Source organism: Abramis brama (assembly GCF_963993115.1).
Source record: "Abramis brama genome assembly, chromosome: 11".
Lineage (NCBI taxonomy): Eukaryota > Metazoa > Chordata > Actinopteri > Cypriniformes > Leuciscidae > Abramis > Abramis brama.
This window is the reverse complement of record NC_139973.1, coordinates 12,064,251-12,079,463: the sequence shown is the minus strand read 5'-3', so window position 1 is coordinate 12,079,463 and position 15,213 is coordinate 12,064,251. Positions and strand designations below refer to the sequence as shown.

Genomic DNA, 15,213 nt, shown 5'->3' with positions numbered 1-15,213 from the left:
AATCTTTTCAAAATCAAGCATAGCGTTAGTTCTGGCAGGTCACGTTAGTCAAGCTCGCATCAGCTGACCCTCAGCTGATCCACATCTACCTATAGGAATACGACACCTATCACCGTGTACATATATAAGCTCCTTCAGTATTATCAGCAGCTATCGCGTTTCTCAGGAGCAAATTCTCGCCCAGAACGGAACCATTCCGCCAATCCAAACTGTATGCTAATTGTCAATCATATTTGACGGTAGTGGTCCTGACAGAAGTTAGCAAAAAAACAAATGCAAATCAGGTCTGTTTTCATCAAATTGTTTGAGTGGATGATGATGGTATTGGTAACCTATAACCAACAGTAACTAAAACACCATCAGTGGAAATAGCCAATTAGTCACGTGGGTTTAATGTTAAAGTCAGAATTTATTCGGCAAATGCGTATAAATCTCCCATTATTCACATTAACTCAAACTTAATGTGATTTTTCAAGTTTCAAACTTAAATTAAAGGATTTTTTTTACATAGGAATCCTGACATTAATAAATACTGTGCTAACAAATTATTTGATAATTTATAGTTAATATTAGTTAATGTATTAACTAATGTTACTTATTGGAACCTTACTGTAAAGCATACATCTCTTGTTTTGATTAAATTCTATTATGTACACTATGGTTTAAAAGTTTGGGGCCAGTAAGATAAAGTTTTTTTTTTAAAGAAGTTAATACTTTTATTCTGCAAGGATAAATTAAATTGATCAAAAGTAAACAGTACGACAGTAATGCCTTTTATATTGTTACAAAAAAATGTATCATGAAAAAGTGCATCATGGTTCCCACAAATAATGTTTTAAACATTGAAAATAATAAGAAATGTTTATTGAACACTAAATCAGCATGTTAGAATGATTTCTGAAGGATCATGTGACACTGAAGACTGGAGTAATATTTCACAATATTACTGTTTACTGTATTGATAAAATAAATGCAGCCTTTCACAATGCAGTCTTTCAAAAACATTTAAAAAATCTTACCGACCCCAAACTTGTGAACTGTAGTGTATATACGCATCTCACAGATTGTTACCCTAAATACCTTCTATTACTCTTCCAGGCATGGAATTCACAATTTAAAATTCTCTGATATTCTGTGGGAACCCTGGTTACAAAAACATGCCTTTTTATCTATTTTATGCACAATTCTCGTTGTCAAAGAAAACTAGAAAGACTTATCTGAAATATACAGAGAAGAATGCTCTTCTGATTTAACAGAGCTGAAGAAATAAACTTACAGCATTTCACAGTAACTTATCTCCGCGTCACTCTGTATCTGAAGCCGTGATAACCTGTGATAAGTACTCATGATCCTGTGGAGGAGGGTGATCTTTAAGGCTTACATCCTGGCTGAAAGGTGTTAAGCGTTCCTTCATGCTCACCTTTTCTACCTAATCAGGAGCGTCAGACTTCTTGCACACTTGCTGGATTATGAGGGATTTCAGCATCACTACACTAAATAAATGGGGTCTAGTCCAGGTGAATGAGCAGCAGAAGCGTGTCTGGCTGATACTTTTTCGCTTCAAGCCAAAAGGGTTTGGATTAATGAAGCTGAGCCTGACTCTCCTTAGCTCCCGCCCTCCTTCCACAAGACGCGTATAGGCTCATTACAGGATGAAATGTCAAGGGATTTTGAAATATTCAATGAGCAGGGGCAGATATCCAAGTCGAGACCTGGAAGATGTCACTGACGCTAAGAGGGAAAGAGACATATGAGGCAGGTGGCATGACAAGGAGGTAACAGGCCTGTGGAAATGGCTGGGATCAGACTGTCGTCCTGCTGAGGGGCCAGAGGAAAACGGAGAAGCACTCAGACAGCTGGGCTCACTGACCTTTATTAATAGGGATTAATAAAGACTAGCAGCTAATTCCAGAACAATCACCACTGGTAAGGCTTTAACTAGGAGGGTCTTGAAAATAATTAGTATTAATGAGGGGAATTTATTGACAATTGAAGAATGGCCACAGACCATAGAATTAAAGGTATAGTGCAGCCGAAAATTTACATTTTTGTCATGTATTACTGCGCCAAGTCAAAGTGCTTACAAGCACTTGCTATGGTATTCCGCCATACAATATAGTTATCCATTTTACACGCTTAGAAAAGCGCAACGTTTTGTTTTGTGTCACCGTCCTAGGTCGAGTTACACTACGCGAGTAACTGTATTTAAATAGGGAAAACGTGGAGGTGTTTGGTAGCTTCTCTGCTTGGCCCATATTGAATGAACTGGGCTAAGCTAAGTGCTAACAAAGTTTCGCCGCAAGACAGAGCGATTGAGTGCACGCACTGAGACGAGAGAGGTATGTATCAACTCGTCTTAGTTAAGGGAATAACATAATTTAATATGAAAAAACGGTGGAGTATCCCTTTAAGCTAAAAAATAAAGATGGCGTGTAAATGTAATTTTGACCAATGTCTTTGATGTCATTTAGTGAGAAATTAGTGTTGTAGTAATTAAAAATTAGCTTAGTTATCGAAGCTCTCTCTATTTTGTTGTACTTCAAAAAAAAACTTACTTAATCTGAAATTTCTTGTAAAAATGTTCTCTAATTAAATTAAATTGGATTAGGCCAAATTAATATAATATAGTAGTTTTAACTCAATTCGATTAAGTTTGTGAAACTCAGTTTTATTTAATACATTTTATGTTAGTCCAACTTAAACTATTTTATTAAGCATAGTGTCATTATATACCAACAAATGCACGTTAGCATTGTAAACATGACTTAATTTGTATTATATGTAATAAACAAGCACTAGTTACACAATGTTCACCTCATTTAGCGATTCACAATCTAAATATAAGCTCCACTCTTCACCACAAAAGAACTATAAGTTCTCTCTAGAAGAGGGAACGAGTATTGCGTAAGTTAGCTTACGCTACGGGTAAAGTCATCTTTTCTCGAGATATGAAGCCAAAAAATTATCCTTAATTTTTAATTCATTGTCAACGCAGTGCAGCAGCTAGCAGACCTAGAGGGGGCTTCCTAGCGCGCTCATTGGCTGCTCCGCGGCAACTGCATAAGCCTACCAGTGAGCCTGGCGTGACGTCCCGCCCAATGAGGGCGCGCGCGCTCTCACGCGTCACAGCCCACCAAAAGGGGAGTGGCTTAGCGTATATAAGGAAGGCTCGGAGGCTGATTCTCTGGTTTTCTGTCGACTGAAGCGGCATGAGCTCGTGGCGCGAGCACGGCGGGTTACGCAATACTCGTTCCCTCTTCTAGAGAGAACCGAGGTTACGTCAGTAGCCGATTACGTTCTCTTACGAGAGGTTCTCTCGTATTGCGTAAGTTAGCTTACGCTACGGGAACCCCTTGTCAACGCCGTGCACGCCTAGCATCCACAATATGAGTCCCAGGGGAAGCCCTGGGAACACTGATAAGTGGAAAAACAGGTGGCCAACAGAATGGCCAGCACATGTTCATAAGCACACGTTAAGGGGTGTAGAACGGCTCTGCCGGTCTAAACAGACACTGACATAACCCCATTTTCGGTGCAGCTCAACCAGGAGAGCTAAATCGAATAAGTAGCCCGCGCATGGCCAGGGCGGGTCATACATACGATCTAGACTGATAGCAATTTAGCCTGCAGGGCAGGAACTTCCAGGTTATAGAACCTAACAAATGTAGAGGGGGAGGCCCAGCCTGTTTTTGGACGCGTAAGCTGCCGCAATAGCGTCCACTATCCATCTGGACAGGCTGTGTTTCGAGGCGGCGAGACCTTTGGTGCGCCCTCCAAACGAAACGAACAGCTGTTCCGAACGCCTGAAAACGGCGGAGCGCGTAACGTAACTCCTCAGAGCCCTGACAGGGCAGAGGAGGTTACTGTCAACCTCGCCACCGGAGGCCGGTAGGGCTGAGAGGGAAATGACCTGCGCTCTGAACGGAGTGCCCATTACCTTGGGGACATGACCATGTCTCGGTTTGAGAATGACTCTAGAGTCGTTCGGTCTGAACTCGAGACACGACGCGTTAACTGATAACGCGTGCAAGTCACCCACGCGTTTGACTGAAGACAGAGCTATCAGAAAAATGGTCTTGAACGTGAGGTATTTCAGATCCACAGAGTCTAAAGGTTCGAAGGGATATGCTTTCAGGGCCTCTAGGACCAAAGACAGATCCCAAATCGGAACCGAGGGGGGCCGTGGGGGATTCATCCTCCTGGCTCCTCTGAGGAAGCGGGTGATGAATTCATTCCTTCCTAATGCGCGGCCGCGCGCCGAGTCGGCGAAAGCTGCAATTCCAGGAACCATGTCTGGTTCTCCCAGTACGGGGCTATTAGGAGCACTGAGCGGCGCGTTTCTCTGATCCTCCCGATCACCTGGGGTAGCAGCGAGATCGGGGGAAAAGCGTATAGCGGGACGCTGGGCCAGGCTTGGGCCAGCGCGTCCTCGCTCTTTGAGAAGAATATTGGGCAGTGAGCGTTGTCTTTTGACGCAAAGAGGTCGACTTTCACTCTGCCGAAAAGGCGCCATAGAAACTGGACTGTCTGGTTGTGTAGAGACCATTCCCTGGGGGGAACGTTAACCGACCCAAGTTTTCCAGATGGCTGAGAAGCGCTAGCCTGAGGGAAATGAGTTCTTCCTCTGACTGCGCTAGAATCAACCAGTCGTCCAAATAGTTCAGGATTCGCATGCCCTGTGTTCTCAGGGGAGCGAGGGCCGAGTCCATGCACTTCGTGAATGTACGGGGTGCTAGAGACAGGCCGAATGGAAGGACGGTGTACTGATATACCTGACCGTCGAAGGCGAATCTCAAGAATGGCCTGTGACGGGGTATAATCTGAATCTGAAAGTATGCGTCTTTCAGATCGAGTGAAATAAACCAGTCCTTCGGGCGAATTTGCGCGAGGATTTGTCTGGTCGTGAGCATTTTGAATGGCCGTCTCATGAGAGCTTTGTTCAAATATCTCAGATCTAATATGGGTCTGAGAGCTCCGTCCTTCTTGGGAACGAGGAAATAACGGCTGTAAAAGCCCGTCTCGGTCAAAGAAGGATGCACTCGTTCTATCGCCCCTTTGCGTAATAGTTTCGCTATTTCTGTATGAAGCAGATGGGCTGCTTCCGCATTCACTCTCGTCTCGGTCCGTGCTCGAAAGCGCGGGGGACGGCGAGCGAATTGAAGCGAATAGCCCTGTTTCACAATGTTCAACACCCATTCTGACACGCCCGGGATAGCCTCCCACGCTCTTGCATGCATGGCTAGGGGTCGAATGGCCTCTGGGTCCCGACCGCTGCACTGCGCAGGATAGGGAACACTTAACAGAGGGATCCGCGCGGTGCGCGCGCTGTTGATTCTGGGGAACAGGGGCTCGCTGATAGCCACAACTGGCTGGACAGCACTCAACGACTCGGTCATTTGGGACGGAGAGCATTTTGCAGTGCGAAACCCGTGATGCGAGAGCGGCGTGGGCGTTAATGTGTTTACTAGTAAGTGTGAGCGCTCGCCGGCGGGCACAGGGCTTACATTCATAACACGGCCAGTGGCGGGGGGCTTTATGTGATATGACCCCTGAGATAGTTGTGAGACAGAGCGGGCAATGTGTAGGCGTGGGCACTTGAACGTGGGCACATGACCTACATTTGACACTCGAGCGGCGCGAACCCGCTTTATGAGAGTGTGCTCTGTGTGGTACACAGGGGAAATTGTGCTTGTGTGTAGAGGTGAACACTGGGGAGTGGGCACATTTACTACACTCACAACACCGTTGGCGTGAGCCGGATAACCAGACTTTATACTCTTTTTGAGATTTCTCTGGGTCACCGTGAGAACGGCGTTTGAGTGCAGGCGAGCGAGTTGTGTAACTGACTCGTTGGCTGCGGTGAACACTACTGCAGTAGCCTTTTCTAAGGGGACTGACAGAGGAAAAAACCCAACCGTCTTTTCCTCCCTGCGCATGCTAGGAGGACTTCGCAGCTTCGGGCTTCAGCGTGATCTTAGGCCGGGGGCCTCGAGGGGGAGGCGGCCTGCGCTGGCTGGTTGAGCGCGACCTAGGGCGGCCGCGCTGTCGCTGCTGCGAAGACGGAGGTCGAGATGAGCGCTGTGTGGAGCTGCGTGCAGGAGGCTGAGCTTGAGAGCGGCCTGCAGCGGAACTCAAGCGGCGTGGCAGGAAAAGGTTCATGGCCTGTGACGCCTTCTGTACCTCCGAGAAACGATCCATGATGCCACTTACAGCGGGGCCGAAGAGGCCGGTAGGGGAGAGCGGGGCGTTGAGGAAAACGGACCGTTCAGACTCACCCATGTCTGCGAGCGTTAGCCACAGATGGCGCTCGGTAACTGTAAGCGAGGCCATGGATCTCCCGATGGCCTGGGCCGCGGTCTTAGTAGCGCGAAGAGAGAGGTCCGTCGCGCTGCGTAAGTCTGTCAGGGCGGTCTGACTCGGGCCTTTCTCGTCCAACTGGCGGAGGAGATCGGCCTGGAGTATCTGGAGGACCGCCATTGTGTGCAGGGCAGAAGCAGCCTGTCCAGCGGCAGCGAAGGCGCGGCTGACGAGTGCTGAAGTAGTCCTGCAGGCTTTAGACGGGAGGGCAGACTTTGAGCGCCATCTCGCGGATGGAGGGCAAAGGTGCGCTGCGACCGTTTGTTCCACCGGGGGAATCTGGACATACCCCTTTTCCATGGCTCAGTCCACGTGAGAGAGAGTCGAAGAGACTGAGGAGTGGAGTCTCGCGGAGAAAGGAGCATTCCAGGACTTGGAAAGCTCGGCGTGGAGCTCAGGCAGGAAGGGTGCTGGCCTAGAGGGCGCTTGGCGGCGGCTAGGCAGAAAACACCTATCGAGCCTGTTGGGCGCGGGCGCCTTTGGCGGTGACCATTCGAGGCCTAAATGCTCGACAGCCTGAGTGAGGAGGCGGAGAAGCTCGTCGTCCACACTGGTGCGAGCCCGGCCAGATTCCTGGTTCGAAGAGGAGACGGAGCGGTGAGATCCGGACCACTCCTCGCTATCCGAAGCCAGGAGAGAGAAGCTGTCGACGATGGCGTCCTCATCCGCTTCATCCCCTGAGGCGACGGCAGTGCGGGCGGGAGCCGGCAGCTGCGCGTCGGGAAGCGGGGGCGGAGAGGGAGAGAGCGAGGCTCGCGGGAGAGGCTCCGGCGAAAACCTGGCTGGCCCATAGGACTCCGGTGGTCTCTGAGAACGGCGTTTTTTTTTACGCGGCCCAGAGACGGGTGGAGTAGCAGCTTCGGCATCGAACACACAGCAGAAGCAAGTAAAAAGGATACTGTCGGCGGATAGCGAAGCAGGCACGGATGGCTGAAGGCGGCGAAGACGGCCGGCTTCCTCAGACGCTTTCCTCAGCTTGCAGGCGCTTGATTCGACGGCGGCGGCTTCTCTCAGAGTGCAGTGATGCGAAGAGCTTCGCTGAAGAGACGGAAAATCAGAGAATCAGCCTCCGAGCCTTCCTTATATACGCTAAGCCACTCCCCTTTTGGCGGGCTGTGACGCGTTGGGCGTGACGTCACGCCAGGCTCACTGTAGGCTTATGCAGTTGCCGCGGAGCAGCCAATGAGCGTGCTAGGAAGCCCCCTCTAGGTCTGCTAGCTGCTGCACTGCGTTGACAATGAATTAAAAATTAAGGATAATTTTTTGGCTTCATATCTCGAGAAAAGATGACTTTACCCGTAGCGTAAGCTAACTTACGCAATACGAGAGAACCTCTCGTAAGAGAATATAGCTGCAAGCAGCCATTACTGGGGCCAAGCAGAATAAGACGACAAGACATGCCAACATGTCTGAAAGTGTCAGACCAACTGCAACAATGAGCAATTTAGATTTATTCAAAAGTTATTAGCCTTTTTGGAAATATTGTTATAACTTTTGAAATATAACAATATAACAATATAACTGTTTCGAAATATTTTGAGTACCTTCAGGGGATGGTGTTGTTGACACATTCTGAGTTTCGTTATATTACACCAATGCATTTGTTTAGTATAGCATTTTATTTCACAAAACTGTATTGAAGTCAATGGTAATTTCATGTTTTGTTCTATTATAGCGCCACCAAGAGGCTCAGTCCCACAATTTTTTTTATGTGTCCTCAGAGTGAGCCCATACATATGTGTGTCAATTTTGGTGAAAATATCTCAATTCACTTCAGAGTTATAGACATTTATATGAAAAAACACATAAAAAATGACTGACACATGAATTTGATTGAATTTTACTACCCCTTACTATCAATATTTTTGCATTTGGGCATTGGTGATTAGCTATCGACCTATGTTTCCAAACTTCTGACGGTGGTTTCGTCTCGATTGGACAAGCGGTTTCGAAGATATAGCTGTAACGAAGTTCAGATGTTACGGGAAGAAGGAGGCGGGAACCGGCGAACATTTAAAGATTTTAATAAATAAATAAACAAATACAAAAATGAAAGTAAAAGCCAGCAGCCCCTCACGGACGACTGCTGGCAACACAAACAGAAACAACACATGAACTAAAAATCAGGCCTGTCCTCTCTCGCTCTTCACTGTCGTCGCTCCTCCTTTATGCCTCCGCTCCTCCGTGAGATATGCGAGACCGGTGCGTCTCACAGGTGTGGCTCATCATAATTACGCCACCGGTCTCGCGCCGTCCTCCCACGGCCCTCGACCTCGTCCTGCTCGCCACATACCCCCATCGCCCCTCGCAGGCCGGGGGGTACTCCCGAGGCTGCGCCTACTCCCCCCCCCCCCCCTCCCCGGGGGGACCAATCATGGCGGCTGCGGTACCTGGGGGTATGGACAGACGAGGCGAGAGGAAAGGAGACGGAAGCATGAGGAGCGACAGAGAGGAGAGAGGGGAGAGAGGAAAAAAAAAAAAAAAATTCTTGATCCGGTTCCCGGACACACTGCCGCTCGGTCCTCAAACAGCTGAGAGTCACTCGCGGTGCCATGCGATGGTACTGGACATTCGTTGGGGGACGGCTCGACGCCCTTCCGCCTCCTGGCGGCCGGCGGTGACTCCTCTCGAGGGCAGCCGGCAGCGAGTTTCCCGTTCCCTGCTCCGCCCCCATCATGGCCGACGGCAACAGGCTCCGGCCCACGGCGAACGGGAGCGACTCCTCCGCTCCCTCTTGACGGCAGCCACCCCTCCTCGATCCAGGAGCACGGTGTCGAGCTCTCCGTCCCACCAGATCTTCCATCGCTCCAGCACCATCGCCTCGGGCAGCAATCGGCGGCCGACGCTCCCTCGTGCTGCCCGACCTCCTCAGCACCGCGATTCCTCCCAGCAGCGAGGGCTCTCCGACAGCGTGTCCCTCCCTCTTCCCGGGTTTCGGCACCAGTGTAACGAAGTTCAGATGTTACGGGAAGAAGGAGGCGGGAACCGGCGAACATTTAAAGATTTTAATAAATAAATAAACAAATACAAAAATGAAAGTAAAAGCCAGCAGCCCCTCACGGACGACTGCTGGCAACACAAACAGAAACAACACATGAACTAAAAATCAGGCCTGTCCTCTCTCGCTCTTCACTGTCGTCGCTCCTCCTTTATGCCTCCGCTCCTCCGTGAGATATGCGAGACCGGTGCGTCTCACAGGTGTGGCTCATCATAATTACGCCACCGGTCTCGCGCCGTCCTCCCACGGCCCTCGACCTCGTCCTGCTCGCCACAATAGCCAAATGTTTTTTAAGCGCTAAATCACAACGCTACATAAACCGTAAGGCAAAACCTAGCATGTTTGGTATCGTAGGACTTGGCAAGGATTCAGGAGTCTAATTAGAGTCTCGTGAAAATAAGTCGACCACAACCAAAGTTATAAGCATTTGGGGAAAAAAATTCACCACTAGGTGGCGCTGATCCGAAACTTCTCAGGCTCCTTCAGGACATCGTGCTGATTACCCATACCAAGTTTCGTAACAATCCGTTCATGCTTTCTTAAAATACAGCATTTTAGCACAAAATTCAAAATGTCAGACAGTCAAAATGGCTGATATGGTAAAATTGGATATCAGTCGACTCGACATGTTGCCCTGAATCTAACGAGACCACTTTTATGATTTTTGGACAAACTGTTTAGAAGTTATAATCAAAAATAGCCATTTTTCATATCTCCGGACCAGTAGGTGGCACTCACTGATTTTTCGGAAAATTAAAAATGGCGGACATATTTCCATGACGAAAAATGACGTCATATGCAATCGAATCGTCTTGAGCTAGGGAATCAGAAGAAAAAAGAATTTTGTTTCTAGCCCTTGTGGTTCAAAAGTTATTAGCATAAACATGAGTGCAAATTTGGACAGCTTGTGGTGCTAGAGGGAATGAGTTGGAGACTCCAAATTTGCTATGGTGACTGTTCAGTCTGTCCTCTATCAGTGTGCCAAATTTCATAACTTTCCCGCAAGCGGTTCTATGGGCTGCCATAGACTCCCAGAGCGGAAGAAGAAGAATTATTTTTGGTATGCCAACAGATACAATAGGTGCCTACGCACATTCTGTGCTTGGCCCCTAAATATTATTCACGTAGTTCACGAAAGGATTAAGTAAACCTTTTACAAATTTAAGTGTATTGAACTTGATGAAATTAAGTTGTAAGTTACACTGATAAAATGATAAATTGTGTTGATTTAGCTCATTTTAAGCAAATTAAACAAGCAGCAAATGTCCTTTTTGAGTGTTACTTTTTAAAGATATCTTCTTTCGTGTTTTGCAGAATAAAGAAATCAATATACAGTAGGTTTGTACTTTGTAACAACATGAAGGTGAGTAAATAATGACAGAATTTTAATTTCTGTCAGGTCCATTAAGTCAAGAACACAGACAATAAAAATAATTAAATAATTTTTATTGAATAGATTGCAAACAAGTTGATGTTCCTGAATTGAAATTTGGCAGTATGGCTCTGTTCAGGGAGTCCTCTGACCTTTCATGAGCACCATGAAATAGCAGAGAGTCAGAGGACAGCAGCAGCAGCAGCATTAGGGAACGCTCACACAGTTTAGGACTGTGAGAGCTAAAATATCCCCCCGTGAACAGAGCAGGCAACATGACATAAGCAAATGCCACGTTATGCATAAGGAGGAGCTGGGGAGGTGGCGGGCAGCAGAAGCGAGCAGCAAGCATGTATGAGCAAACTGAATGTGCTTTTAAATAGGGCGCCTTGTTTGAGGTTTGGCCATTGAGCAGCGAGGGGAGTTAACGAGCTAATGCAGCTCAGCTGGAGCAGATCAGCTGACGGGACAGTGTTGTTAGCAAACAGCATTAGCAGCGTCTTGACTACCTGGCCTGCCAGAACTGACGCTGACGCTCAATTTGTGGCTGAACTATCCCTTTAACTAAACAACCCTGTAGCGATAAATTCTCTTCTGCTTTGCTTAGAGGAGGTTAAAGCATGGCTAGCCCAAAATTTCCTCTTTCTAAATGAAGACAAGACTGAGGTCATTGTTTTTGGCCCAAATTAAAATTCTCAGTGTATAAGCCCTGATTTAGAGAGGCTATCGGCTTTTCTATGCGGAACTTAGGTGTTCTATTTGGTTATATAGGTGTAAAATTTGACAAACACATTTCATCCGTAGTCAGTTCCAGTTTCTACCAACTTCATCTACTGTCTAAAATCAAAGGCTTTCTCACTCCGAAAACTCCGGAAATGGCTGTTCATGCATTTATAACGTCTCGGCTAGATTACTGCAATTCCTTATATTGCGGTACTGTATATCAAGTTGTCAAATTGCTCGTCTTCAGTTAGTCCAAAATGCTGCGGCCAGACTTATTCATAAGTGTCGCAAATATAACCACATCTCTCCGACTCTCAAATCTCTACACTGGCTGCCAGTTCGACAGAGAATAGATTTTAAAATTCTACTCTTTGTTTTTAAATCTCTACATAACTTAGCTCCTGCCTATCTCTCTGAACTTGTTCATCCTTACACTCCGTCCAGAAGCCTAAGATCCTACGACCAGGCTCTGCTGGTAGTCCCTCGCGTTAGACTCAAGCGTAAAGGGGAGTGTGCATTTGCGGTGGCAGGGCCACAACTCTGAAACACCCTGTCTGTAGAGATTAGAACGGCCCCTACTCTGTCTGTCTTCAAGTCTCTGTTAAAAACCTACCTTTTCTTTAGCATATTGATCTCTATTCTTACGTTGGTTTTACTATTTTATATTTGAGTCTGATGCTGTTTTGCCACTCCTGTTTTTCCATTCTATATTTGAGTCTGATACTGCTTTGCCACTTCTGTTTGACTATTTGAGTCTCATACTGTTTTGCCACTCCTGTCTTTCCATTCTATATTTGAGTCTGATTCTGTTTTGCCACTTCTGTTTTACTATTTTATATTCGAGTCTGATACTGTTTTGCTACTCCGGTTTTAAGGTTGCTCTTAGCTTTGCTGCTTTTATTTGTGTTTTATGTGTTGTTATGCAGGTATTATTTTCTTATTATTTATCTGGTTGTTCTGTAAAGCACTTTGGTCAGCCTAGTGGCTGTTGTAAATGTGCTATACAAATAAAGTGAACTTGAACTTGAACTTAACTGCACTCTATGCTATCCAATTTAAGGTCTAAAATAAAGATTAAAGAACAACCCTTATTATTGTGATGGAAAGCCTTGTTCTGTTTCTCCAAATATCTAAAGACTTAATTTATAATTTATAAATTGTTAATAATTCAATTCCCTCAGCTATGTTCATTTTGAGCATGAAGTAAGCAAATAAGACCTTGATGAGAAGTTGAATTATTGAAAGGTTGCTTATGTGTCTGTCCTTGCCGGCAGCTGCACATACTACGGATATTGTTCAGAAATGTCTCAAAGGAAGCTCCTTTTCTACTCTTAAAGACCAATATGCCCTCCAGTGAGATGAAAAATGTAAAAATCATTTCTTTGCATTTGTTCTGTTTTTGAATATTAAGGTAGCCTGCAACATCATTCATTTCTTCCTGGGAAAATAGCAATTTCATATACAAGCTCTCTTGGGTCAGTAGGAACATTCAACCTCAAATAACAATTTTGTGTGATTCTAAACCATTTTGATGATTACAATTTGTCACAGTTATATCATACCGTATGCATTTAGTGTTTATCGTCACTTCCACAGACCCTAGAACAGGATGTGCAGAGAGATGAATGAGTTTCGGTGGAACACAGCTCATTAAATAAACATATACACAGAAGATACAGAGTCAAAGAGATAGGGAACAAAGTAAAAGACTGAACAAAGTTAATGGCAGCACATTAAGCCATGTCCTGCATATGCTAGTGAATAGAGCTGGGAATCAAAAGGGTCCTGGTGATACACTATGTGGGTTAAAATGTTTTTTAATGTTAGGTATTTCAGTGTAAAACTGAAGTATTACAAACCTTTACTCAATGTGTTTCTGGACTGTCCTTAAAATATTAATATAAAAAATTTAGGTTTGGGGTTGGAAAGATTTAGTAAAGCTTTTGGGGCTGCATTTAACTGAGCAAAAATACAGTAAAACAGTTATATAGTAGCCATTACTCCAGTCTTCAGTGTCACATGGTCCTTCAAAAATCATTCTAACACTTCTGTCATGAAACTCTAGATGGTGCAGGACGATTGGTCCTTAACTCAATCTGCTTGCAATCGCATCATTCTCTTTAGGGTACAGCTGATTGGTTCCTGCTGTATCAGTAGCCAATGAGCTCGCTGCTCAACCTTCAAATCAGTGTTGCCAGACGTACGATAATTATCATACTTGTACGATAATTTTGACCCCTGTATGATGTACGATCAATAATGAAAAAAATCCCATAATGTACGATAATTTCAGAATTTTGTGACACTTCAAATGATGGTCGTTGTAATCATAGGGCTTCTATATGCATTGATCTAGCTGTGGATCCTACGTCTACTTTCAAGATTGTGAGGAGAACGTGATTGTGGTGTTACGCATGTCTTCCATCTCAACTCACGTTATGTCTTCTTGGCATTTCATTGTGTAGAATGACTCTCTCTCACAAGCACAAGTTAACGTTCCTGCCGCGGCGCTTAGGTCAGTTGTTTACAAGCTGAGCTCGATAGTTAAGCAAAAAAGTAATTTGCTGGTTGTGTCAAAAAGTTGTTGGTCTAGATAAATAGTTTAAATTCATGTGACACGTTAACAGTCCTGTTTTAATGCTTAGAGTGAACTACTAAGGATATTAGCAGCTAGCGAATATGCAATGTTGCATTTATGCAGCAGCAGCAACAGCAAGCAGACAATGTAGTTGCAGTGAGGATACAGTGACGAAGCATTGCTGGCATGTGAACTTGTTAAAGTGAAATAAGCATTCACTTTTGTATTCACATATTTCAACGTAGCATACAGCAGTTTTTAGCACTTTTGTACAGCAGCAGCAGCATGCATAGCAATTCCAGATTGCAATGTGAATATCATCAACAGCAGCAACACGCTAGCAGATGTCGCGGTGAAGTAAAACCACAGTAGTGAGATGAATCATGTGTTGGCTAACGAGTAAACTTTATCATTTAATATGCAAATGAAATGTATTCACCTTATTTACAATACGAAAGAACGCAAGTAGATGCATTTACGAACAACGTTTTATGCTAATGTCGAATACTTTTTTGGTGTACACATTATCATATCATTTGTTAAAGCTCACATAGTGCGTGTTATAATTAGGTACGTTTGAGCCATATTGGCTCAGACACACATTGCATAGTGTACTAGCATTAAGCCATTTGGCAAAGCAGGCCCAGGTACACATAGAATAGCCCACTAGCGTTAGGCCATGCACCCCAAAACAAAAACAAAATCTTAGTTTAGTAGAATGCATGCACTGCTATGTAGGCACATATGTAGCTAACAACACACTGGTAGATCACTAGGGACACCCCTCAAAAAAAAAAAAAAAAAAAGGGGGGGGGGGTACACTAGTTCACATAGGGCTACACCATGAGTTGCTTAACTCGCATTACATGTCACAAACATGTCACACAGATGCACAGAGCAGTGCACAGTGGCAGTTGAAGAGTGACATGTGGATTAGTAGTGCCAGGACTGTGAGGAAAATGGACTGCTGCTGATATACACAAGCCTTGACATCAATGAGCATTATGAAAGAGAAAAGAAAAAGTATGAGGGAAAAAAATGAGAAGAGAGCGAGGGATTGGTTTCTGCATTCAGAGAGGTGTTGCACCTGGGCTTGTGCCTGTGAGGATCAAATCTTTTTATGGTGCTACTTTTGCACACTCATTCTGGCACACAAACTCACATGTTTTTAGTGGCTGATGATGA

General features: G+C 45.4%; 1 protein-coding gene across 1 annotated transcript in view; it reads right to left on the bottom strand.

Moving 5' to 3' along the window:
• Positions 1-15,213, bottom strand: part of gabrg3 (gamma-aminobutyric acid type A receptor subunit gamma3) — a gene marked incomplete at its 3' end in the record, with an annotated part of 124,336 nt that overhangs the window by 101,671 nt on the left and 7,452 nt on the right. The window lies entirely within an intron of this gene.